Below are 27,442 nucleotides of genomic sequence, written 5' to 3' on the forward strand. Positions count from 1 at the left end.
AGGGAAGTGTGATATATGAGTGGTCTTGCGTTCCATTATTTTATAATTCAAGCAACGTGTGTCCGTGGTACATGGTTCATTTAGACACACAAAAGGATTCCTGATTATACCAGGAGAAAAAAACAGTATCTAATATTAAAATGATTTTACCTTCTTTTTCCAGCAGACCCTTTCTCTGTTCAGAAAAACAAACTTTATTCAAGTTGATGTTTATTTTGGTATTTATTTGAATAGTCTTTCCCCAAAATTTTACTCCATAGGTGCTTTATAATATTATTTTCTTATATGTTTTTTTAAAAATGGTTCACATTGTGTTTTTCAAAATAAAGCAACAACGGATTTTATTATTTGAAAATGTTTCTTCTATCCTATAATAATAAAATGCATATATATGTATGTGGAAGGGGAACTGAAAATCAGATATGAAATATATGAGTACAGAATTTAGCTGAGACCCTATTAGATTTGACTAATTGTCATGAATTAAATTCTTTTTCCCATGTAGTCATTTCTAAATCAGGGGTGGGGAACCGTTTTTCTGCCAAGGGCCATTTGGATATTTATAACATCATTTTCGGGCCATACAAAATTATCAGCTTAAAAACTAGCCTGCTCTATTTGGTCAAACATTTAACGAACTCACCCCTAATGCCTTGGCAGGGCCAGACCAAATGATTTCTTGGGCCTTATATGGCCCTCGGGTCGGACGTTCCCCATCCCTAGGTTGTTGTTCAGTTTTAAGGTACCTTGGTGTGTGTGATACTCCATAACTTTTAAGTGAACATACTTGATCACAGCTGTTGGTTTTCTTTTGAAAAGAATTACTGCTTTGAAAAAGAAGTACTGTGCTGCTCTTGCTAACAAATCGAGGGTAACATTAGAATACTTATACTGGCTGCTGCATCTCTGAGATGAGTAAAATCTCGGTGTGTTGCTATGGGAATCATGACTTGGAGATTCTGGGTTGAAAGCATGGACAGCCCTTATGTAATATTCATGACCTCTAGCACAGCTGCCATCACAGTTTACAGAGGAACTGCCAGGAGGCCATGACTCCTGAGAAGCAGTTTCCATACATCACAACAGTGTTCTCACCTCAGCCGGCAAGGAAGTCATCGCCAGGTGTGATATAGTCTTGACTGCAAGACCACCCAGAGGAGCAGGGAGCTGATGAAGCCAGGTGTGGCCCAGTTGCTATCAGGTCATCTGCTCTACCAAAGTTAATCATTTAAAACAGTGGTTCTCAACCTTGGCTGCACATTAGACTCACCTGGGAATCTTTTTAAAATCCTGATTTCTGGGCCTCACCCTCCAAGATCAGGATTTTAAAAAGATTCCCAGGTGATTCTAATGTGCAGCCAAGGTTGAGAACCACTGATTTAAAACATTATGATGTGACAACATGGATGAAGCTAGAGGACATCTATGCTCAGTGAAATAAGCCAGTCACAGGACAAACACAGTGTGATTTCACTCATCTGAGGTATCTAAAGAGGTCAAACTCATAGCAGAGAGTAGAGTTGCCAGGGCCTGGAGGAGGAAGAAATGGTGAGATGCTATTCAATATACATAAAGTTAGGCATGATGAATAAGTTATAGAGAACTGCTGTACCACACTGTGCCTATAGTTAGTTAGCAGTACTGTACTGTGCACTTCAACATTTGTTAACAGGGTAGATCTCTTGTTAAATTTTATTAGAATAAAAATTATGTAGGTGAAATTAAACAGTGAAGAAAATTAAATAATGAATGTACTCCAGTGAAGCTAACTGCCACAGGTTTGCAGTGTAGCTAGTAAATGTTGCAATTTAGAAGCTGAAGTCTACATTCTACATTTTGTACGGAAGTGCAAAGAGAAAAGCCAAGAAAAGAAATAAGTTTGTATTTCAGAAACAAAGAGTGTTTTACTTGCACTAATTTATTCATGTGATTTTCACATACTACAATTAAAGTTTCTCCAGATTATACCACATCATCATACAATCCAAAGCCTTACAGGTTTTGTTTTCAAAGTCTTCGGTTCTCTGATTGGCACAGTTTTGTCCATGACTGCTACAAGGTCCTGAGTTAAGTGGCACAGCTTCATAGAATTTTTAAGTATCTTTCAAACCAGCATGGATCAAAATATTGGTCCTAAATCAAACCAGGTTATGTTGCTCATCATACAGACAAAAAAAAGTTTATAGTTACAAATAATGTAGAAGATGGGAGAAAATAAAGAGAATTTAAAACAACAGCAAAAATAATTGAAGGGCTACTTAGTACGTTTAGTGAACATAGTTTATTTGCATCTATTTTCCTTTCTTAAAATTAGGTCAGCCTAACCAGTTTGGCTCAGTGGATAGAACATTGACCTGCAGACTGAGGGGTCCTGGGTTAGGTTCTGGTCAAGGGCATGTACCTTGGTTGTGGGCACATCCCTAGTACGAGGTGTGCAGGAGTCAGCTGATCAATGTTTCTCTCTCATTGATGTTTCTGATCCTCTATCCCTCTCCCTTCCTCTCTGTAAAAAATCAATAAAATGTATTAAAAATTAGGTCAATATCTTAAAACTTTGATGTACTCTGCTGGTTACGTATGAATTTTATATCTGAAAGAAGATAGGACTAGGATTTTACTTTATGTTAAAATCATGGCTTGGTAAATCTGATTTATTAGTTACAGTATCCTTGAAGACAAAATGCAGAGGGATTGCAGATGGCTCATCCATTAGATTGTTTTTGTCTGTTCCCCTCCACCATGCCTTTATATCGTTATATCTGTTTTGAGACCTATTTCAAAAGGCAGCTTTAAAGTTGAAAAACATATGAATTCATCATTTAATTTTAGATAGTTTAAAACACTGTACATCCATTGTGGAAGAATCAAAGTTTTATGGATTTATTTTGTAATCATAGCATCTCTCCAACAGGAAGATTTTGTAAGTGGGTGCTTTAATTCACCCTGCAGATCATGCTCAATAGGTCGGTGTAAATGCCTGGAATAAACCCCAGCGGCACTTGCAGATCCTGCCCCACTATAAATGTGAACTACATTACCCACTAATTGCCTTAAGAATACGCCTGTGAAATAAGGTGATGAGCAAGTAGTGAAGCTAGAGACACTGCCTTCTGGAATTAAGTGACCTACAAAAGTTTATATAACCAGGCACTCTGTGCTTCCGGTAAAACCCAGTACTTTTCACTGCACTTTGTTATGTCTTCTCTTAAACTGGTAAACTTTACAGTGAACAGATTCTATATTAATTTGGGGGCAAATAAATATCAACAAACATGACTTTTCTTTAACTTGGTGTTTTCTGATCACAAATGCACAGTTTGATCCAGTTTTGGCATATTTTGCATATCTTGCCTTATTCAAGCTGGTGCTCTTCGATTATGCCTTAAAGACAAGTAATATGTGAATTTAATTTATTCCCACATTGATTTTTTTAAAAAAACACACACACACAGCTTGAGATATAATTCATTCATTCAAAGTACACAATTCAGGGGTTTTTATATTCACAGGGTTATGCATCTATTACTATAATCAATTTTAGAACATTTTTATTACCCACCCCTCCACCCAGTGAAATATCATATTCTAAATTAGCAGTTACTCCCCATTTCCTCCAACCCTCTTAGCCCTAGGCTTCCACAGATTTGTCTATTCTGGGTAGTCCATATAAATGGAATCATACAGTAGGTGGTCTGCAGTGGTCGGCAAACTCATTAGTCAAAAGAGCCAAATATCAACAGTACTTCTTCAAAATAGACTCACCCAGGCCGAAAACCGACTTCTCCGCATGGGCCACGAGGTTTCAATCGCACTGTACGCGCGCCCGCACGTGGTATTTGTGGAAGAGCCACACTCAAGGGGCCAAAGAGCCGCATGTGGCTCGAGAGCCGCAGTTTGCTGACCACGGGTCTAGTGTGACTGGCTGCTTTCACCTACATAATGTTTTCAGTATTCATCCATGCTCTAGCATGTATCAGTACTTCATTCCTTTTTATTGCCAAACAATATTCCATTGTATGGGTGTGTCACATTTCATTTTTTCATTTATCAGTTGGTGGACATCTGAGTTTGTTTCCACCTTTTAGTTACTGTGAATAATGCTGTTATGACATTTGTCTAGGGTTTTTGCATGAGCATATGTTTTCATTTCTTATATGCATGTGTCTCGGAGTGAAGTTGCTGGGTCATATGATCATCTTTTCTTAACTAGAAGAATTATCTCTTCTTTTCTCCGTCCCCAAAATGATCCTTTCTGCCCTAAACGCAGGGACTCTGAGATGGGAAGTCTAGATGTGGACGGGATTGGCACAGAGATGTACTAGGTTCAGGCGATATTCTTTGTACAGTGGATTAACATTAAATATTAAGTCCATTGTTCTCTTATCAGTGAATGGCTACCGTATTAAAGACCTTGTATTCGTCACAGTTGCTCAGTAGAGGGACTGAAAAGACAGAGCCACGAAGAAGAAACGGGGCTTTTGCCTGCAGAGAACTGCTACCGGTGGTTTAGGGAGCAGAGTTTGGCTTTAAAGCATGCTGATTAGAGGTAAAACAGATGTCCCTCCCTGGAGTAGAGTCTGTGAGCAGGGGAGGAAAAGACTGCAGCCTGCTGGCAGGAACAGAAAATCCTCCTTGGATGAGGTGGCTTAAAACTAGACCTTAGCAGTGGTTCTCAACCTTCCTAATGCCGCGAGCCTTTAATACAGTTCCTCATGTTGTGGTAACCCCCAACCATAAAATTATTTTCATTGCTACTTCATAACTGTAATTTTGCTACTGTTATGAATCGTAATGTAAATATCTGATATGCTGTATGTGTTTTCCGATGGTCTTAGGCGACCCCTGTGAAAGGGTCGTTCGACCCTCAAAGGGGTCGCGACCCACAGGTTGAGAACCGCTGCCTTACAGGATGGTCAGGTGGAGTTTAGCTTATGAAATAGAATGTGGGGGGGTACGGAAGAGGGAAATGCCTCCACGGCCTAATAAGTAACGTAGGTAAAGGCCAAAGTAAGAAAATAATTGGCGGCAAGAAAATATGGAATCTTCCAGAAAAAGGTTACTTTTTTGAGATCTTGCCAACTTGAAAATGTCTTCATTCTAGCCTCACATTTAATTAGCAGTTTGGCTGGGTATAGTATTTATGTATAAAAAACATTTTCCTTCAGAATTTTAAAGACATTATTTTACTATCTTCTAGCTCTAGCTCTGTTGATATGTTTGCCAATGTCATTTGGTCCTTGAATGGGGTTTTAAAATGTTTGTAAACATTTAAATATACTGGTTTATAATATACTGAGAACTGCTCTTCCTTTGGTATTTTGAAATTGTGCCTTGGTGTGGGTCTTATTTATTGGCTTCTCATACACATGTTCATTGTGAAGGGCCAGTCACTTTGGTTCTGGAAAGTGACTTGTTTTTTTATGGATATTTTTTCCCCACTGTATTTTCCTCTTTTTTGGTTCTCTCCTTTGTCATTTGATTAGAGTCTTCTTCTCTACTCATTTTTTTGTACTCAGACCTCTGTCTTTTTGCTCAACTATCTGAATTTTTCTCCACTTATCTTCTAACCCATTTATTGGAAAATTTTTTAATTGATTTCAGAGAGGAAGGGTGGAGAAGGAGAGATCGAAACATCAATGATGAGAATCATTGATTAGCTGCCTCCTGCAGGTCCCACACTGGGGAATCAAGCCCAAAACCCAGGCATGTACCCAGCCTAGGAATTGAACCGTGACCTCCTGATTTATAAGTTGATGCTCAACCACTGAACCACACTGGCTGGGCTCTATTGCAATTTTTATTATTGAAAATTTGTAATTCCCAAGTACTTGCTTCTCATCTCTACTTTTATAGGTTCCTGTTCTTATTGCATGGGTGTAATATGTTCTCTTATACATCTTAAGTGTTGTTTTTTTTAAAGATTTCTGGACTATTCCTATTTTTTAAACTTTAAAAATTTGATATTATTTTTACATACTGGAAACTTTTTCAGAGGTTTGATTTCTGGCTATCCATTTATAATTAAGAGCAAGACATTGTAAAGCTGACTAGCAGCTCTGAACAAGATGAGAAAGCTTCTTGACTGTCAGTCTTTTTAGGGTAACTAGAGGCCCAATGCACGAAATGCATGCAAGAGTAGGCCTTCCTTCCCTCCAGGACCCAGGACCTGGGACCCGGGACCCGGGCTCCAGGCTTTCCTCACAGCCCCAGCTTCGTCTGGAAGGTCATCCAAAAGGACGTCTGCTCTAATTAGCATATTACACTTTTATTATTATAGATTGACTGGGAGTCAATCTTTTCTTTCAGTCTAGTCAGTGTCCCCAGAGAGGGGTCCCTGATCTCCTGGTATTTTATATTCTCACTCTTTCTACTCCATTAATTATCATTGTCTGTCATTTTTTTATTTGACATTTTGATCTACTCTCATTTTCTGTTCTTTATATTTGTGGGTTTATACTTTTTGGAAACAAATTTTTTTAAGAGGTAGCATGTGTTCAATTGACCATGTTTTATTTCCCATATTTATTAATAAACATACTATAGAAGAGAAAAACAATGTTTCTCATGACATGGGGAGAACCCTACCCAATTGGAAATAATTCCCCTAAGCAGCCTTTTCAGAAGAAACATGAGTGTGTTTGTTCACCTTCAACTCAAACATGAATTTTTTTATTTTAAAAAATGTTAAACATGTTTTTACAAATGGGCCTTATTGAGAAAATTATGTTGGAGAAAGGCAAGAAGTATATGGTTATGTCTGTATTGCATACTTTCTTCAACCTACAAGATACACTGTTGGAGAGACTCTAAAGAACATATATTAAAGTAAATGATGTCTCATCAGACAAAGACATTTAATTGGTAAAAGATAAAATCCAGCAGAGAAATCTCATAATAGAAAACACCAATTATGGCAGACACCCTTAGGAAAATATTTTGGCCAACATTAGTTTTCCATCATTGATTTCAATGCTGTCTTTTAATTTTTGTATTGAAAATTTGTCAGTTCTCTTCTGCTCATAGCATACAAAATAGAATTATAAAACTGGCTAAATATTCTAGCTTCCAGAGTTCATTTACTGTTCAAATACACACTAGCTTAGATTACATTTTTTTCTACCTGTAAGAAATAAAAAATGTGCAAAAGCCCCTTAGACCTGGGTTAGCTTCTATGTCAATTCATAAGTATGAGTGGGTAGGTATAGTCATAGCCTCTTATTTCCAATGTTAGTTGACAAGTATAGTAATTACAATAACAACATTTATTATGTGAGTACTGCTCATTACAGACAATTTGAAAGATATAAAAGGAAAAAGCAAAGCTTTGTGTCTATATTGCATTTTGAAATATGATCAGGCCATACCTACAGCACTGATTCCTATATCATCTTTTACACCAGAAAAATCCTCACTCATTCTCTCAGTTGGCTTTTGCTGCAGGACAAGCTACTCTGTTTATTGGCTTAAAGTCACCATTGACTTAGGTCACAGTTCTCTTCCATGTATCAGTGGCCAGCTGGCAGGTGAGCTGGTGGCCAGGTGATCGGGGATGGTCTCTTGCATGCGTCTGCAGGTTGGCAGTGGCCAGTTTGGGTGTCTCATTCTCCTTTGGGTGGCCTCACATCCCCTGCAGGCTGGCTGGCTCACCCTCATGCTGGTCTCAGGGTTACAAGCACATTGAGAGAGAACAGAGAGTGATATTCAGGTCTCTCCTTGTGTCATGTGTGCTAATGTCCTATTGGTCAAAGCAGGCCATGTGGCTAAGCTCATAGTCAGTGTTGAAGGGAACTACTAAGACATGATTCCATCCTGGGAATTATTACAGCCATTTTCTGTAAACAATCTGCCACACCCATTTTTTCATATCTTACCTCTTTCTTTAAAATTTATCTTTATTGTTGAAAGTATTACAGATATCTCCCTACTTGCCCCCATTGACTCCCTCCATCCAGCTCCTGCCCCCGACACCCCCCAGGCCTTCACTGCACTATTGTCTGTGGCCATGGGTTATGCATATATGCATATAAGTTCTTTGATCAATCTCTTAACCTCTTCGGAAGAAGAAATGTCTTTTTACTTTTTAAAACAAATAACCCTGTCTTCCCTCTCATTCCATCTTTCCCTTCCTGTTAATGTCAAACTTCATTGCCACAAGCTTTATCCCCCAATTCCATTCCCCCCCCCCCCACTTCCTTGAGACTGATTTCTGTGTCTCTCTACCGATGGCCTCCAGCAACTTTCTAAGTAAGTTCATTGACCTTTTTATTAAACACTAGAGGCCTGGTGCATGAAATTCGTGCACAGAACGGGCGGGGGGGGGGGGTCCCTCAGCCTGACCTATACCATCTCCAATCCAGGAGCCCTCAGGGGATGTCCTACTGACGGCTTGGGCCCACTCTCCGTGGTTCTCTGCTCTCTGCAGGGCCTGCCTGCTCCACACCATGGGGATGGGCAAGCTGGCCTTGCTGGGTGCTGCCTGCAGGCCGCGCTTGCCTGCTGGGCTCATATTGCTGGATTGACGCAGCCAGCGTCCTGCCCCAGCCGCTATGGGCGCCACCATCTTTGTCACGGAATGATAGTTAATTTGCATATTACTCTTTTATTAGATGAGATTCCTTTGACTTCTCAGGAAGCCTCACCTTGTTTTTATTCTTTGCTAAGTCAATTTTGTCTTGCAGGTGCTGGCTACAACACAAGCCTGTTTCTATTGCTTTTCTAGTTCCTTTTCGGTCTCTTCTCTCCTGCTTTTAGCTCCCTCCATTGAAGTGTGCGAGTCCAACCAACCCAATGTTTAGACTCTGACCTCTGGCTCCTATTGCTTCCCGCGTGCCATTGGTTTTCAAACTGACGGGTTCCTCGGGAGTCACAGGGTGCCCAGCTGGACGTGTTCTGTGTGTTCCTCCGGGATGCAGCCAAAGCAGGTCTCTCCATTCATTTGATACATTAGGACTTCCTTCCATGGAAGTTTTTCTTTGAAGATAGAGCTTCACCTCTGCCGGGGTCCAACCCCAGCAGGTCCAGGGGTCCCCAAAGGTGTTGACAGAGTCGGCGAAGAAGGAAAGACACGGGACAGCGTTCAGTTGATCAGCCGCCCAGTCAGTTTCTCTAGCCAAGTTCTGGTTCGGATCTCCAGCCAGGTTCTGTGTCCATGTTCTCTTGCTAGGTTCTCCAGCCAGGTTCTCCAGCCAGGTACTGTAGCCATGTTCCCTCGCTAGGTTCTCCAGCCAGGTTCAGTCACCAGGTTCTAGTTCAGGTTCTCTTGCCAATTTCTGTAGTCAGGTTCAGTCCAGGATCTTTTGCCATGTTCTCTCGCTAGGTTCTGTCTCTAGATTCTGAGGCCAGTTTCTGTCCAGGATCTTTTGCCATGTTCTGTCTCTAGGTTCTTCTCTAGGTTCTGTGTCTAGGTTCTGTGCCTCCTGGTTCTGTCTTCTAAGTTCTGTCTCTTGCTGTCTTGTTACATCTGTATTTATACCAGTTGATTCAATCCTATCAATCTCTATTACAAAGGTTAGGGCATTTCTTATCTCCATTCCAGGGAGTAAAGATTATGTAGCTTAAGCATGATTGCTCGTAGTTAAAGTGATTAATTACCCGCCTGGCACTTAGTTAAGAGATTTTATTCCCTCCCTAACTTCAGGGGAAAATCCCTACCTGGGGAAACAACCTTTCTCAGAGAGGTGACCTTGGTTAAAACACATAGTGCCAAGAAGGTGAGCAAACATATCAAGAACAGTATGCCATATATGCCAGGTCCCTTGAAACAGCAAGGATGGACCGGCTCCCGGCAAATTCCCCCTTTTTTATTTTTTAAAAGCAGGCATTAAAAAGAAAAACCCCAAATGCTCTCTTGTATCCATTTTAAGAGTAGGATTGGTGCTTTCTGCTATTACCTGAGTCCTGATCTATCACCCCAGGGAGAGCTTTCCAATCCTGCACTTTCCCGGGGTGGAAAGGCTGCAGTGGGGTTAAGGATAAGGCTCCTTGGGCCTACCTCCTCCCATGCCTTTACATTTACCTTACCTTCCTCAGAAAAGCATGGACATACTTCTTATATAAAACGTTCTGTCTGACTGGGAGTAACCTTAATTCCTCTGCTAGCAAGCATATGTGTTAAAAGATCAATACAGAGTCTTATTTCTTTAGACTCAGTATGGCACATCTTCTTAATCTAAAGATCAATACAGAGTCTTCTTTCTTTGGACTCAGTATGGCACATCTTCTCAATCTAAGTTCTGTACGATCCACCTTCTTACTCTACTTATCCTCTATAGGGGGGTTTGCAGCACCCTGGTGGAGTCCTATCCGTCCCGAATGTGGGGGTTCTCAATGGGGGGGGAGGGGCTTACCTAGGGGAATCCTGTTCCAGGGGTTCCCAAAGGTGTGGATGGAGTCAGCGAAGACTATCCACCCTCTTCCTATGGTGGAATCCTATCTGTCCCGAGAGTGGGGCTTACCTAGGGGAATGGGGGGCTTACCTAAGGGTCCCTGTTCAGGCGCCAGATGCCAGGGTCCAACCCCAGCAGGTCCAGGGGTCCCCAAAGGTGTTGACAGAGTTGGCGAAGAAGAAAAGACACGGGACAGCGTTCAGTTGATCAGCCGCCCAGTCAGTTTCTCTAGCCAAGTTCTGGTTCGGATCTCCAGCCAGGTTCTGTGTCCATGTTCTCTTGCTAGGTTCTCCAGGTTCTCCAGCCAGGTTCTGTAGCCGTGTTCCCTCGCTAGGTTCTCCAGCCAGGTTCAGTCACCAGGTTCTAGTTCAGGTTCTCTTGCCAATTTCTGTAGTCAGGTTCAGTCCAGGATCTTTTGCCATGTTCTCTCGCTAGGTTCTGTCTCTAGATTCTGAGGCCAGTTTCTGTCCAGGATCTTTTGCCATGTTCTGTCTCTAGGTTCTTCTCTAGGTTCTGTGTCTAGGTTCTGTGCCTCCTGGTTCTGTCTTCTAAGTTCTGTCTCTTGCTGTCTTGTTACATCTGTATTTATACCAGTTGATTCAATCCTATCAATCTCTATTACAAAGGTTAGGGCATTTCTTATCTCCATTCCAGGGAGTAAAGATTATGTAGCTTAAGCATGATTGCTCGTAGTTAAAGTGATTAATTACCCGCCTGGCACTTAGTTAAGAGGTTTTATTCCCTCCCTAACTTCAGGGGAAAATCCCTACCTGGGGAAACAACCTTTCTCAGAGAGGTGACCTTGGTTAAAACACATAGTGCCAAGAAGGTGAGCAAACATATCAAGAACAGTATGCCATATATGCCAGGTCCCTTGAAACAGCAAGGATGGACTGGCTCCCGGCACACCTCCACGACGGGTTGTAAGCCATTGCCATCTTCCCTTTACCTTCACCCTCCTCCTGGCTTCACTTTTGTCTGTACCTCTGCCCCAACCTCTCTCCCTATTGTTACTATCTCACAGCGTCCCCGTTTTGGCATCCCTATCCTTTCTGACACACATTTAAAATTGAGATTCCCATTTTTTCCTTCAAACCCTTTCTTCTCTACATTTTCCTGTTTCTGTCAATGTTGACTTTATCCTCCCAAGTTTGAAGCCTTAGATCAGGATTGGCAAGATTTTTCTGTAAAGAGTCAGCTAGGAAATATTTTAGATACCATGAGTCATGTGTTTTGTATCACAACTACTCAACTCGGGGAAACCTGGATATTCAGATCCATCTCTGCTGCAGAGACTGGTTGCTACATCTTTTGATACGTTATCTGTGAAGCTCAGTCGTGGTTCCAGTGGTAATTGCATTAGTTGGCATGTGTCAGGCTCAGGGCCCAGTCAGGGGACTTGGATGGGCAGAGGCAACTGGAATACAAGGCTCCTGCCTTCAAGTTCAGTATCTAATGGGGAGTTTGTCTTAGAAGTTATGAAACCACTCTTTTCATTTCCTCTTTAGTTGTATATGGTCGCCATACACTATCCCACATGTCACTATTGTATTTGAGTTACTTGTCTCTAACTTGATGATTAGTGCTGTATGGCAGATCTGTGATGTCCACTGGCTGCCAACCTGAGAGGGACGTGACTGGCATTGACTCATCTGATCTTCACAGCAGCTCACCGTGTCGGGTCAGATTGCATCCTCATCCATCCCTGTGACTAAGGCATGTGTCCTGTCTCCTGAACTAGACTTTTTCCCTTGAGAGTCAAGGTGTGCTCTGTACTTCTTAATCTCACTGGTCCAGATTCCTGCGTCAGTTATCAAGAATGAGTTAACATCTTTCTTGCTCGTTTTATATGCTGTCTTCTGAGTAATACCTGAGTATTTTAGGAATAAAATGACATATTGTTCTCTCTTTATGATTATATTTATCTTGGCAAGTCTACCTACAAATAAGTCTTAAGTTTCTGATGGGTAAGAGTTACATGTTTTAAAGAGAACCCAATATTCTAAGTTAGCTCTCTCTTACAGTGGGTTTATGGTTTTTATTAATGGAAGTTCTAGAGGGCTGAGGCTTGCTCCCATTTAAAACTGCGCTCCCGTGTAAGAACCCTTATAAGGACTGTTAATATAATATAGACTTCTTTCTGGCTATTTCAAAACCATAAATGGGTTGGGGAGGATTATTATAAACATTGTAGCTCAAGCTTTTTTTTTTCTAAGAGAACTATCATTGAACTACTTTGTTATATCATTATAAACACAGCTATAAATACATGATTCTTCCACTCCTTTTTCTCTACCAGATATGAACAGGGAACAACACAAACCTATATGCACACTGAAAATAGTCAACCTCTCTCTGCTCCTGAGTTTTTGCCCTACCAATAGCTAAATGACAGATGCTGAAAATTGTGGAAGAGAAGAATTTATTCAATTAGCAAACATCTGATGAGTGGTATTGTGCTATGGAGCTGGGATCTAAAGGAAGGGAAATTGAAGATGTGTTAGATGTGGTTTTTTCCCTCAAGAAGCTCATGGTCTAATGTAGGCACCAGGAATGTGTGTCACTGACTGAGAGTAATGTGGTCAGTGTTAACCAGCGGCAGTGTGAGCCAGACGCTGTAGGAATGGTGAGCAGGGGCCTCAGCACTGCTGAGTGGAGGAGGGCTGGGAGAGGGAGGAGGACAGTGGGATTAGAGATGCCCCCGCTGGTATAAGAATGTGCTTCGGGAAAAGCCTTTACTAATCAGCAACATGCTTTTCTAAGGTTAGCAAGATTGATTGCTAATGGAGGTGGCCAACAAAAGCTGTTATTTTGCTTTAATTTTATTTAAATTTCAGTTAATTCCAATTTATCTTACCCTCACCACACGAAAGCGTGTTTTTTACCCTCAGTGATTCTGAGTGTACAGTTCAGTCGTGTTAACCATGCTCACATTGTGGAGGAATGGATCTCCAGGACTTTTTCATCTTGCAAAACTAAAACACTTTCCCTGTTGAACAACCAGTCTCCATTTCCCACTCCCCAGCCCCTGGCAGCCACCATTCCACTTTGTTCCCATGATTTTGACCACTCTGGGCATCCCGCCTTCATGGAATCATTTTTGCTCTTTTGTGACTAGTTTATTATACTTAGCATAATGTCCTCAAAATTCACCCATGTTATAGCATGGGACGGCATTTCCTTCTTTTTTAAAGGCTGGGTAATATGACGTATAGAGATGCCACATTTTCTTTATCCGTTCATCAGTTGGTGGACATTTAAGCTGCTTCCACCTCTTGGCTATTGTGAATATGCTGCTGTTGTTTTTTTAATCTTGGATTTATGTTAATGATCCTGTTAAGCTGTATCACCAGCACGTAGTAATTATAGCTTATGTTTGGACAGTGTTTCAGTATTTAACGTCCATGGATTTACTATGCCTGGTTCTTGCAACTACCCAGTGAGGAAGGCGGGACAGGTGGAGTTGTCCCATTTTGTGAATGAGGAAATTGATGGTGGATAGTGAAGGGCCTTGCCAAGGCCTCATGGCAGAATGAGGACAAGGACTCAGGCTTTCGCCTGGTAGGATTCTGTCCTTAGGTTCCTTCACCTAATCCATGAGCCCCTCTTAGGGGTAAACTGAGAATGCACCCCTACTGCCTCTTTGTTTCAGGCTCTGGAAGGATTAGAGGAATAAAACATCTATTTGTTTTTTAATGGTAAAAGCAAAAAAAAAAAAAAAGCAAGGTAAACAATTTAAAAAGTAAAAACATCACCTCTGCTATTTTTTGCTGCTGAATTTAGATAGCACCAGTAGAGTTTACAAGCAAAATACTCCCCTCCCCCCTCCCCCACACACATATTTTAAGTTCAGATTATGGTATTCACACCACTGATTTGGAATTAGTACATTTTAACATCATTTAAACAAAAATCTTGAACTAAATTTCTTCAACCTAATATGTTGTTAAAGAAAGAGCTCTCAGGATGCATGTGAGTACTGTATTCTTACTTAAAAGAAGATGCAAGTGGAATGTTCCTGAAAACATTTGAATAAGCTCTTTCTATAGAGAAATGAAAAAATAATTAATATCTAGGAAATAGGTTGAATGAAGAACACCAAAAAAACAGAGTTTAAGTAGGGCAAGGGAGAGAAGATTGAAATCACAATGAAACTATCTGCAAAGAGATTTTATAAGTGTTCTCTGTTCCTAAGGGAGGGAAAAGATGAAAGGGACTCTCTAGAAATTATAGCAGCCAAAAAAAGTAAATGGAGTTGTTATAATTGACTAGGGAGAGATGAGAGGTGTTATAAAGACTAGGAAACTGCTCAGCCAGTGTGCTCAGGGTTGAGCGTTGACCTGGGAAGCAGGAAATCATGGTTCCATTCCACCCAGATTGTAGGCTTGATCCCTGGTGGGAGGCGTGCAGGAGGCAGCCAATCGATGATTCTCTCTCATCACTGATGTTTCTATCTCTCTCTTTCCCTCTCTGAAATCAGTAAAAACCTATTTTAAAAAGACTAGGAAACTGCTTTCGTGATGTTTTAAAGAAATATATGTGGGTTAAAATGTTTTATTTTAACTAAATCCTGTTTGAGGAAGAAAGATGAATCACACAATTAACTGACAAAGTTATTTTTGTTCTAGAGATTCTCTAGTTCTTTCTAGGGAGAGTTCTAGTAGTTCTTTCTACTTATACTTGCAGGATTAATTCCCGTTGCTTTAAAAAAAAAAAAAAAAAAGTTCTTGGAGATTCGAGGCTAAATACCATGGACACTCTACCCGCCCAAGACTGGCTCAGGAAGAGTGTTTTGCAGGAGCTAGGTAAAAATGTGGGCAGTCAGTTAAATCGACAGTCTTTCAGCTTTCTACATCTATTCCCTGGATTCCAAACAACTTAACTCTTCCTTTTGTCATCCTAGAGGAACTATAGTCATCCTTGCATGAAATATTTATTGGACCAATTGTAACCTTACATTTGAGGCAACCTACATTCCTGAGAGATGAAAGTCAAGTTACAAGTTTGCTTACAAGGGAATCCAGTTTCACAAACATTCACACAGAATTACAGCAGATCTTCGGCATATAGTACACACTATTTGCTGAGGTCTGTGAGTTTAAGCGGTCTGAAGCATATGATAAGTCATATAATAGACACACCATGGAGTATAGAAGTCCTTTGAAGAGATAAATATTTCCACATGATAAATTGAGGCATTTGATGGCCTACCTGGTGGTATGTGTTGCTAGGGAATATAAATGAGTAAGTCTTGGTCCCTGATCTCCAGGAGTGCAGTCTAAGAAGACATTTAAATAGTAGCTATGTGGTCATGTGCAGTACCGTCTTTCCAACTCCTTACTTTAAAATGAGAGAGAGAAGTTGGTCACACCGAGGCCCAGGTCCCGTAGCTACCATGGACTGAGCAGTAAGGTGTAGGAATGGTCCAGTGTTTTGTGTCAATCTTACACAGAGCCTGACTCTGAGTGGGCGTTTTACAGGTGGCAGTTAAGTCAGCGTCTTCTTACCCAAGTGATTTAAAGTCAACTAACAGGTCCCAACCGTAAATATTTTATTTAGGGTTAATACATTAATAACTGTATCACTTATCTTTTTCTTATAAAACTAAGGCCTAATATTTGAGCCTAAGTCAGCTAATGGAGATTTCTCTACCCAAGCAGCCATCTTCAGTCTAGAATTTAGTTTGACATTAATGTGAATTTGATCCTATCCAAAGATTCTTGTGCCAGAATACAAGAACTGAAAAGGATTTTTAATTTTAAATCATAGTCACATTTATGCCTCAAAATGATACTTAAAATTTTTCCTAAATAGTTTAGTTTTATAAAACATGAAACCTTTTCTTTCTAGTCCTATATTTTTGCTAATTGTCTTGGGTAAAACAAAAAAGGAGAAATTTGATAAAATGTAGTATCTTTATAAGAGAGGATTTTTTTCCCCTAAAAATTCATATGTATGTAAAATGTTTTGATATTAGTAAAGGTTAGTCAATCTTGTTAATTCTAGACCAAGAAAAAGTATCCATTTGAATTAGACCAACAGGGTACCTAATAATCTTAGCTCTTGAAATAATTATTTTATATTTCCCTGAAATATATATGCTGTTTCCTTGGCTGAAAAATGTTCATTGTGACATACCAATTCAGAACCCTTCTTCTTAAGGGTTTGTGTTTTTTTTAAGTGGTTTTTCGTCTTTTCTGGATCTTGAGTGCCTTTGAGTACATGATGGAATCTGTGAGCCTTCTTTAGGGAAATGGTTTACATCTATACAGTGTGGCTGATATTTCCAGGGTCTTCGTGGACCTATGAATCAACTCCATGTACCCTAAGGGTTTGCAAAGTATAAGAATCTTTCAGAATCTCATCCTTCCTCCAGTTAGAATAGCTGATATCTGAAGAACTATGGGACAGTTCTGAAAACACTGGTTTCCTTTGCTCTCAGATACTTGTGATTACCACATGAATTCTTCTTGAAGTTGTCATTTTAGCTATAGTGTTTAGTCTAGTGTGGAAGCGGAGGTTGGGCAAATATACAGTACTCTGAGTACTTGCATGTGCTATGTATATATGTAGGTGAGAGCAGTTTTACTGATGAAGTCTCTACATTTGCCTGAAAAAAAAAAAAAAAAAAAAAAAAGCACCTCATTTACAAAAGATAGTTTCACTTGAAAACAATTTTAGGTTGGTAGTTATTTTTTCCTAGCACTTGGAAGATTACATTTTACCATCTTTTGGCTTTGGCTATTGAAGAGTCCCTTCTCAGTGCAATTCTTTGTATATATACTCTCCTTTTCCTAGTTGCTTTAAGATCTTCTCCCTGTCTTTGCTCTTCTGCAGTTCTTGGTTTTAACCAAGGTGCAGATTTCTTTCTATCTTTCTTTCTTTCTTTACTTTTTTTAAAATTCTGATTGGAATTTATTGTGACCCCTGAATGGAAGACCTGAATATCTCGCCAATCCTAGAAAATTCTCCACCATTATCCCTGAAAAGCTAAAATAATAACAATAATTTAATCCAGCATTGTTAGGTATTCTTTGGTGGAATGGCTGTCCAAAATGTCAAGTCTGTCTCATTGTCAGAATTGGGAGATTATTAATGAGGTCTTAGAGTTATTATTACATCTGAATTTAGGTTAAGTCCTCTGTTGATTTTATAATTTTTTTATCTACATAGTTAAACAGAAAAGAATCAAGACAGTGTTTAAAAGGGTCACATTGCCTGAAATAATAAGAAAAAATAAACTTTTATAAGTAAGATGTGTAATGTCAGCAGAAATCAAGGTTACTATGACAGGCTGAGACTGAGTCTGACTCAATATACAGATCTGTCTTTGAACTTCATAGTGACACAGAATGTTTATAGTATTGTGTCCATGGAGCATGGAGGAAAGGGCAGAGTGAGAAGGCTTTCATTCATGTCCTGTTGCACTACTGTTACCTGTAAGAATTCTTTTCATTTTTTTTAGGGGTTGCTGATCAGCTTCTAAAAGTCTCTCTTTAGAGTTCAAGATCCCAACAAGGCCTGAGTAACATGAAGCATTCTGACCTGTGCTTTGTGTTATTGAGACGTTCCCAAAAAGAAATGACTAGGAACAGTAGTTGTAATTTTTATATATGAGCTTGGGAAGTGTGATAAATACACATGCACTTACTTCCTATTTATCCACATGAAAAACATTTATATATTTGCATTTAATGTGTCAACCACATAGACCATTTAAGTAGATAATCCATTAATCATTTATATTTGGGTTTGGTCAGATGCTTTGGTATGTATGTATCTATATATATAAAAGCCTAAGTGACTAGTCAACCATTTGACCGGTCGACCAATTACTATGATGTGCACTGACCACCAGGGGGCAAACGCTCAATGCAGGAGCTGCCCCCCCTGGTGGTCAGTGCACTCCCACAGTGGGAGCATTGCTCAGTTGGCCAACGGGCACCAGATGCCGGGCTCATGACTGGCAAGCGCAGCTGCAGCGGTGCCTGCAGCCGAGCGGCAGTGAGCCTATTGAGTGGCAGTGGCAGGTGCAGTGGGGCTAGGATGAGCAGGAGTGGGACGGCGCCTGGCCTGGGCTCCTTCCCGGCCACCTGCCACTTTGCGCACTACTACATTCCTCGGGGGATATTGGACTGCCGGTTTTGGCTAATCCCCGCAGGCCACACTGAGGGGCTCCACCCATGCATGAATCCGTGCACCGGACCTCTAGTATATATGTGTGTCTAAATGTTGGCTTGTTTACCTTCTTCATCCATTCACCTTTGGCTGTGGGAATAGAATGAATCTGCTTTTCTCCTGATGCCTAAAGTAGGTCCTGAACTCTTTTTATAAATTTCTCAACACTGTCTAAAATATCTATTTTGCCTTTTCCTCTGGTTATCTATATTAATAATAGAGGAATATGCAAATTGTCTGAATGCCATCACAGTAACAGTAACGATCGAACAGCAGGTTGTGTGGGGCGACCAGGCCGGCAGGAGGGTTAGTGAAGGACAACCAAACGACTGAACAGCAGGCTGCATGGGGCAACCAGGCCAGCAGGGGGGTTAGTGAGGGATGACCACATGACTGAAGAGCAGGCTGCATGGGGCAACCAGGCTGCCAAGGGGGTTAGTGAGGGAAAACCAAGTGTCTGAACAGCAGGCTGCATGGAGTGACCAGGCCGGCAGGGGGGCAGTTAGGGGTGACCAGGCCAGCAGCGGGGGGCAGTTGGGGGCAACCAGGCCAGCAGGCAGAGGTGGTTAGGGGTGATCAGGCTGGCAGGCGGGGGGCGGGGGGAGTTGGAGGCAATCAGGCAAGCAGGCAGGTGAGCAGTTAGGAGCCAGCGGTCCCAGATTGTGAGAGGGATGTCCGACTGCCAGATTAGGCCCGGTCCTGTTCCTAAACCAGCAGTCAGACATCCCCTGGGGGTTCCTGGCTTAGAGAGGGTGCAGGCTGGGCTGAGGGGACCCCCTGCTCCGTGCATGAATTTCGTGCACCAGGCCTCTAGTTGTTTATAAGAGCAAACATGTTCTATTTCAACAGATAATGCAGCACAACATTTCATTACAAAACCATGAAAATCTACCTGATTTGACAATACAGCATCTATATGAAGGATAAAATTTCTATGTAGGTAGAGTCCAATCTTTAAACTCTCCAAGCCCTTCACAGTTATCACCCCTTTGCCTCAGTCTTTGACAGAACTAAAGCTATGAAATAACCATCAAACAGATCCTTGACCCTCTCCCCCAAAATCTTCAATAGATTTATCTATCCTGAGCTGTCTTTGCATGTATACACAGAGGTTGGCAAAAGTAGGTTTATAATTGTGAGTATGCAAAACACAGTGTATTCTTATATTATTATTTATGAATTTGTATTTCTCCATATGAACAACTATAAACCTACTTTTGTCCACCCCTGCCTGTGTATCTATGTATGTGTATGCGTGTGTGTGTGTGTGTGTATGTCTATACACATATGTATATATTCATAACATCAAAATTATTGAGATCCACTTAGAGCCCAGCACATTCTGGTTCTACTTAGAGAACCCCTGGTATAGATGAGCCCAGAACACGAGCAGTTATAACAAAGATCAGGCCTTGGGACTAGGATAACTTTTTATGCATTATAAAAATCTAGAGAGTATTTTTAGATAATCTCTATATATAAAACTCTAATATGCAAATAGTCTGAACGGTGGAACAACCAAACAACTGAACAACATAACAACCAGTCACTATGACATGAGCTGACCACTAGGGGGTGTGTGCGGAACATGGCGGGCGTTGGCAGCAGGCAGCAGAGCGCAGAACATGGCGGGTTTCAGTTGTGGCAGGATGGTGGAGCAGTTGAGCATGGGTGCCAGACCGAGATGGGGCACTAGTCACTGTCATCGGGGCAAGCCTCTGGTGGTTACTAAAAATTCTTCGCTCCCACGCACTGTGGTCCCACTGGGCACTCGCACCTGCTGCTGGCACCAGCCCCACTCACACTTGCAGTCAGTGCCGGAGCCACTGCTCACACCCACTGCCAGCACCAGTTCTGATCACTCAGCGTCATCAGTGGGTGCAAGCAGTGGTTGCTGGCCCCAATTGTCCCTGAGGGCTTCTCCACCTCCCCCTGCTCCTGAGGGGTGATCGGGGCAGCAGCCGCTGCTCGCACCTGCTTCTGGCATCAGCCCAAATCACTCTGCACCATCAGCAGGTGTGAGCAGGGCCAGCACCATCAGCATGTGGGAGCAGTGGTGGCAAGAGCAGGACTACCAGCAGACGGGACCAGGGCCTGCAGCTGGAGGGGCTGGGCAAGGGCACAGAGGATGGGCTAAGACCCGGCCCTGTGCCCACTGCAGTCTCTTGGCCCACAGTTCCTTTCAAGGTGCACAAATTCATGCACTGGGCCCCTAGTTTTTAATAAAAAGAGAATGAAAATAAAAATGAATATTTCTTCTAAGATTAATGTTTAAAAAGATAAGAGTTAAATTAGAGAGATATTATCTTGAAAATTCTTAAGTCAGGTGCAATAAAAGAAGAATAAAACAAATAGTGAATTAATTTAAATTTTATATTCACTAATAAAAGTTTTTCTTTTTTTGGTGGAAAAGTTTAGAAATATCTGTTTAATTTTAAATTTGAATAAAATCTCAGGAGGCATTTCAAGTATACTTTGCAAAACCAATTTTGGCAGGAAAGTATAAATTTGAGCCTTCTGGAATAATTTATTCATAAAAGCAGAGACCAACAACAATAAATAAAATTAATCACCTAATCATAACAATGCTATTTTCTTTCTATTAATCATAGCCACAGTCCTTCTCCTGCCCTCAAAAATTAGAATAAGACTTGTATGTTAAAATTGGTCCTTGAAATGTCTACTTAGACCATGTACATGTGTAGATTAATTCCCCTTGACATATATGGCTTTATAATCAGAAGTACTGTTGCTTACAAAGCATATGTGGTATTTTTTAAAACACAAAAGCACCTGAAAAAATAATCGGGGAATGTTATGCATACAAAAATGTTACTAGGTTGCTATTCCATGTCGATGCCAAAACCAAATGAGCTTATACAACTGAACAAAAATAAATTATGTTTATTTTTTCCATATGCACTTAGAAAGAAAATATGCAAAAATAATGTTCAGAAATATAAATTTGCCAAAGATTACCCAGTAAGCCTGAATAGGAGATGAAAGTTTTCCCCAGAAAGTATTCCTCAGAAAAGAGAAGGCCAACCTCTGCTTGAATCCTCACAGAATCTCTCCTGGCACAGGATGCTCATTGGCCTGAGTGATATCAGTCGATCTCATTTGCTGGTGTTTATCAAATTCACTTGACAAATTTGACTTAAAATTGTCAATAGAGCCCTAGCTGGGTAGCTCAGTTGGTTAGAGTGTTGTCCAGACATGCCAAAGTTGTGGGTTCAATCCCCCATCAGAGCACATACAATGAATGCATAAATAGGTGGAATAACAAATCGATGTTTGTCTCTTCCTCTCTCTAATTTTCAACAAATTGGATGGCAGTTTCCTCGAGGGGATTTAGAAGTTTCCATGTCTCCACTAATGTCCATAAGACAGGTGAAAATTTCACCTTAAGCTGTTTTATGAAATCCGAATAAGGGTTTGGAAAGGATAGTTCTAAGTTAGTATAGAAATTTATATAATGTGCTATTTAAATAGTGTTGTGTGTAACTAAATTTTAAGTAGACATTCATAGGACAAGTAATACTATTTGCTATAACAAACAATCTTAGACATCTCAGTGGTCTGCCACAGTGAAGATTCATTTCTCACGTGTATTACAATCCAGCCCCCACTGAGCGGCTCTTCTCCACAGTGGGTGGGTCTGCAGACTCTGTTTTGCAACACTGCCATGTTTACCACCTAATCACACCCACTAACACTTGGTAAATAAATACAGATGATGCATTGTAGAATTGGATACCTGAAACCAATATAATTTTATTAACCAATCCACCCCAATAAATTCAATTAAAAAAACAACAACTCAGAGAAACATGTCACTTACTAGATTAATGGTTTATTATAAAGGATATAACTCAGGAAGAGCCAAATAGAAGAGAATCATAGGGCAAGGTGTGGGGAAGGGTGAGGAGCTTCCATGCTGTCTCCCAGAATTTCCACATGTTTATCAACCTGCAAGCTCTCCACACCTGTTCCTTTTGGGTTTATATGAAGTCTTCATTACATAGGATTGATTGATTGAATCATTGGCCGCTGGTGATGGATTCAACTTCTCCAGCCCTTTCCCCGCCCCTAAGGACTGTAAATCCCAGCCTTCTACTCTCCCATCTGGTTCCCCTGGCAGTGAGCCCCATCCTCAGGTTATTAGGGCCTTTCCAAAAGTCACCTCACTAACATAACAAGGGAAACTTTATTGCTGGCAACACGGGAAATGCCAAGGTTTTAGGAGTCCTGTGCCAGGAATGGGAATGAAAACCAACTATATAGATATATATATATTTTTTTTTCTTCTTATAAATTACAATATCACAGGCATATACTGTAGTTGCCTCAAAACTCCCAAGTCATAGGAAATTATTTATTTATTTATTTCTAAATTTTAAAAAGGGTTTGTGTAATCAAGTGAAAGTAACATAGAAATAAAATGGAAATGGATTAAAACTGACTTTTCCACCAGTATGGCTACTTTAAACAATACAGTGAGTACCTGTTTAAGTTTTATTTTCAGAATTTAAGAACTTAAATTCCATATTCTTTTAAAACTCTTAGCTGGTATTTGTCTGACCTCTATGCTGTACACATGAAACTAAGGTAAAAATAATAGTGAATGTCAACTGTAATTAAAAACAAACAAACTGTTAGCTGGTTAGTGATATCAAAGAATAGAAATTTAGAAGTGAAAGGGACCTGGAGTCTGGTCCAGTTGGATTCCTCTCTGCAGCAGCCACTAAAGCCTCCCTGAGCCATTGTGTCTGAACCGCGAGCGCTGAGGAACTGGGTTTGCCAGCCACTGATTCAATCCTCCTCGCTTTAAGGACCAGGGACCAGATGGCCAGAGTCATCCGTTGGCAGTCAAGGCCCCACAGCTAGTGGGTGGTAGCTGAGACCTTGCAGACCCAGACCACCTGCGCACTGCTTGTGTTTACACTGCGTGCCTCTGGGAGGGATCCGGGCCAGGGAGCCATCTGCTCCCCTGCACCACATCCCTCAGAAAGGCCATCTCCTCTTGGCTGGCAGCCAGTGTCCGCTGCCAACAGCTCTGTGAGAGCGTTATGATTTATATACGGTTAAGTCTGCCTTGTTTTAACATCTCAACTCTTTGATCCCAGTTCTGTCCTCTCTGTGCAATCAGTATATAATCGCCGCTGCCTCCTGTAGGTGTTTTTCTTTTCCAGGCTAAAAATCCCCAAGTCCTCGTGACATTTTTTATGCCCCTTCACTGAGTCCTTCTGTCTGAGCGTGCTATAAATACAGCTCTTACAAAGTAGAGCACACATTGAATAAAATGTTTTAGTTGCGATCTGGCCGACCACTAAATAGAGTGGACCAGGAAGGCACCTGGATTGGTGGTGAAGCGAGGGCTGTCTGTCAGGGAGGAAGACCTTTTCATCTCCACTCCGAGGTCCATTCTCTGGGGACCTGCAAGTTAAACGAACAAAAGCAGATGAGCAGGAGGAAAGGCATATAAGGCTTCTATTAACCTTACGTGCATGGGGGTTCTCAGAGAAAGAAACTCAAAGAAGTTGTTAGATTTAAGAGCTTCTATACCATTTTTCACAAAGGAAAAGGTGTTGGGGCTTCAAAAGATGCTAAACGATAGGAAGGCTACTAGGAAATATATAGAGGGAGCTAATGGAAGGTGGAGGCTTAGTCATGTTACTTTGTGCAGACTCATCTTGGTGCCCATTCTCTGTCTCTGGTGATAGGAGTCGCTCTCCTGCTCCTGACCAAGGAGAGAGACACCTTCACTAGGTAACGTGTGCACGGAGTTCTGATGGATAAGGTGAGAGCAGGGAATTTTCCTGCGTTTGGCTGGTTCTGAGTGGCCTTCACCTCAAAATAAGCCCATGTGCCAGAGTGGCTTATTTTGGAGAAGCATATTCTGATCACCTGCCCCTCTGCTCCAGGTGTTCTGAATTGCTCCCTCTTAGCATAAGCCCACACATCTTCCACTGCTGCCTTCAAAGCTGTGCTCTAAATATTATCTTCGGATTATCATAACATGAATTATGATCCCTGAAGTGTAGTTGTTTTTACAGTTATAAACTGATTTACTTATTCAGTCATTCCACTTCTGTCAGCTTCTCGGCAAGGACCCAAGGTCTCATCTGATACTTGGCTGAAATCTAGAATCATTCATTCATGTATGCATTCAGCCTATTGTGAGCCAATTTCTATCCCAGGAATAGCAGCAAACAAAGTCCTTATCTCAGGAGGGTTATGGTTCAATTGGGGGAAGCAGATCGATGTATATAACATGATGTAGTCATAAGTGCAAAAAAAAAAAAAAGAAGCAAATTAAGAACTACAAGAGGATGGGGAGCTGAGGAGTGGTCAGAAATGGCTTATTTGAGAAGGTAATGTCTGAGCAGACACTGGGGTGGAGTGAGAGTGTGCACATGTGGATATGTGGAGGACAGAGTATAACAGGCTGTGGGAACTACAAGTGCAAAGGTTCTGAGCACATCCTGGGAGCAGCCTGGAGACCAGTGTGTCTGAGCACAGGGGAAGGAAGGCAGACAGTGGGAAAAAAAGAAAATAAAATAAATGAAGGAGAGAAAGGAAGAAAGAAAAGCACTGGCTGTTTTGTAGGGGAAAGGCTGTGGGTTTGGCATAAGTGTGAAAACCAGTCAGATAGCTAGTAGTCTAGACATATCTAAACAATCCAAACTGAGAATGAGGCTCGCTTAATGAGGTTTGTTGTTCATCAACATTTGCTGGCTCCTAGCCATTCTGGTTTTATTTTCTAAGTACTTTCAAGCTAGTTAGCTCCTAATTCCTTCTAGAACCTTCCCTGGTTGGAAAGCCAGCACTTAGGGGCTCAACAAATCTCAATTCCTTTTCTACTCCTTTTTATTTTACTTTGGCATGCATTTAACCTGATGGTGAGGTCTGTAGGAAATGAAATAGATTTTGTTTATGTCTGTGTCCTCAACAGAGTCATACATAGCAGGTAATACATTTAGAGTGACTCAATGAGTCTGTGCAACCAGGGGCAAGTTAGCACACACCCCGGAGTTCAAACACAAGGAAGAAGCCATTTCCAGGTGAGAGGCATAGTGACAGCAGCAGCCAGCATTGTCAGGTTGACTAGGTGGCTACCTAGCACTCTGAGAAGGGGGGGGTGGGTGGGGATGTGCAGGGCCAGCAGGGGCACTGAGGAGCCTTCCTAGCACGTTGCCCCTCCCTGCTGGGCTCCTGTGGTGGTGGTGGTTGTTTTGTTCTGTTTCCAGAGCAGCTAAAGGGGGGTAGTAGGCCCAACTCCCAGGTATGTGGAAGGGCATCAACTAATGTGAACAATTATTGTTTCCACAAGAAGGAAGATTCCCTGTATCCTTCTGAGACCACTCAGGACATCATTAGAAGAGCAAGTTCTGGTCCCCATCTGGGTACAGGGAACTAACTAGATCATGGGTGGGAACCTTTAGTCTGCCAAGGGCCATTTGGATATTTATAACATCACTGGTGGCCCAGTGCACAGATTCGTGCACACTGATAGGAAATTAATTAGAAGAAATATTTTAATATTGCCATTTTCCCTTTCTCTATAATAGAAGTGTCAGAGATAAAAGAAAGTAAAATATATATGAAAATACTATATAAATTGATTAATAAACAATAACAGCATGATATAACAACAACAAAGACATAAAGACATGATATAAAAACAAAAACATGATATAAAAACAACAAAAACATGATTTAAAAACAACAGTGATAAAGACAATGACTGATAAATTGATTAAACTTATTCTAATATCTCCCTGTATACCACATTAAGAGTAAAAACACTTTCAGAGTGCTTGACTAATTTCCCTTGTGATGAAGTATTTACAACTTTAACGTCACATGCTCTTCAAACTCGAAAGAAAGTAACATATAACTGACCATGTGTGAAAACAGGTTCAGGTAGGACTATTCCTACTCTGTCTAGAGTTTGTCCTTGTGATTTATTAATAGTCATCGCAAATGCTGGCATCATGGGAAACTGTCTCTGAATTAATTTAAACAGGAGGCCAGTGTCAGACGGGGACAAATCAATTCTTGGAATCAGAACAACTTCTCCTTCTGCAGATCCTGTTAATACTTCAGCTTTGATTATGTTAGGTCGCAATCTTTTGATAATAAATCTAGTACCATTACAAAGGCCCCATTTACTATTAAGATTTCTCAGTAGCATGATGATTGCACCTACTTTCAATTTTAATTTATGACATGGCATTCCCAAATGAGTAATACTATTAAGAAATTCACATCATATGTACCGGCTGGCTGGTCAGTCGGATAAACATGCAGTTGTTCACTTAGCCTTTTATATATAGAGATTCTCGGACCTTACAAAATTATTATTGTGAAAATTAGCCTGCTATATTTGGTCAAACATTTAATTAACTCACCTCTAATGCTTTGGCAGGGCCAGACCAAATGCTTTTGCAGGCCTTATATGACCCTCGGGCCGGGCATTACCCACCCCTAAAGATGATTCCGCTCATGTGTGCACTTGATTAGCTCAGACCCTGGAAAATGGTCCCTCATCATTACTGAGAAACCTTGTTGATCCCATTCCTTCATCTGTGGTTCCTCAGATCTACCTGTGGGATGTGTGGACATGAGCCGAGAAGCAGCAGGCCTGGGCATGTAGACGGGGTGGGCCTGCTGAAAAGAATGCTCTTGTGAAATACATTTTATTCTTAAAACCCATGTAAATTTTACCTTTGTTCCAAAATATGATTTAAGAGAAAAATATTTTAGATTACTTAACATTTTGCTCACAAATCTTTCAGTGCCATGGACAGAGCTGGGGAATGGCTGATGTATCTCTTAGAGGCATCATAAACCTATAGCCTATATTATGGGCTGAG

The 27,442-nt window shown here is 41.0% G+C and overlaps 1 protein-coding gene across 9 annotated transcripts in view; it reads left to right on the forward strand.

The window, feature by feature from the left end:
• CACNB2 (calcium voltage-gated channel auxiliary subunit beta 2) overlaps nucleotides 1-27,442 on the forward strand; it is a gene marked incomplete at its 5' end in the record, with an annotated part of 357,347 nt that overhangs the window by 236,707 nt on the left and 93,198 nt on the right. The window lies entirely within an intron of this gene.

This window comes from Myotis nattereri (assembly GCF_964212035.1).
Source record: "Myotis nattereri genome assembly, chromosome: 1".
Classification (NCBI taxonomy): Eukaryota; Metazoa; Chordata; class Mammalia; order Chiroptera; family Vespertilionidae; genus Myotis; species Myotis nattereri.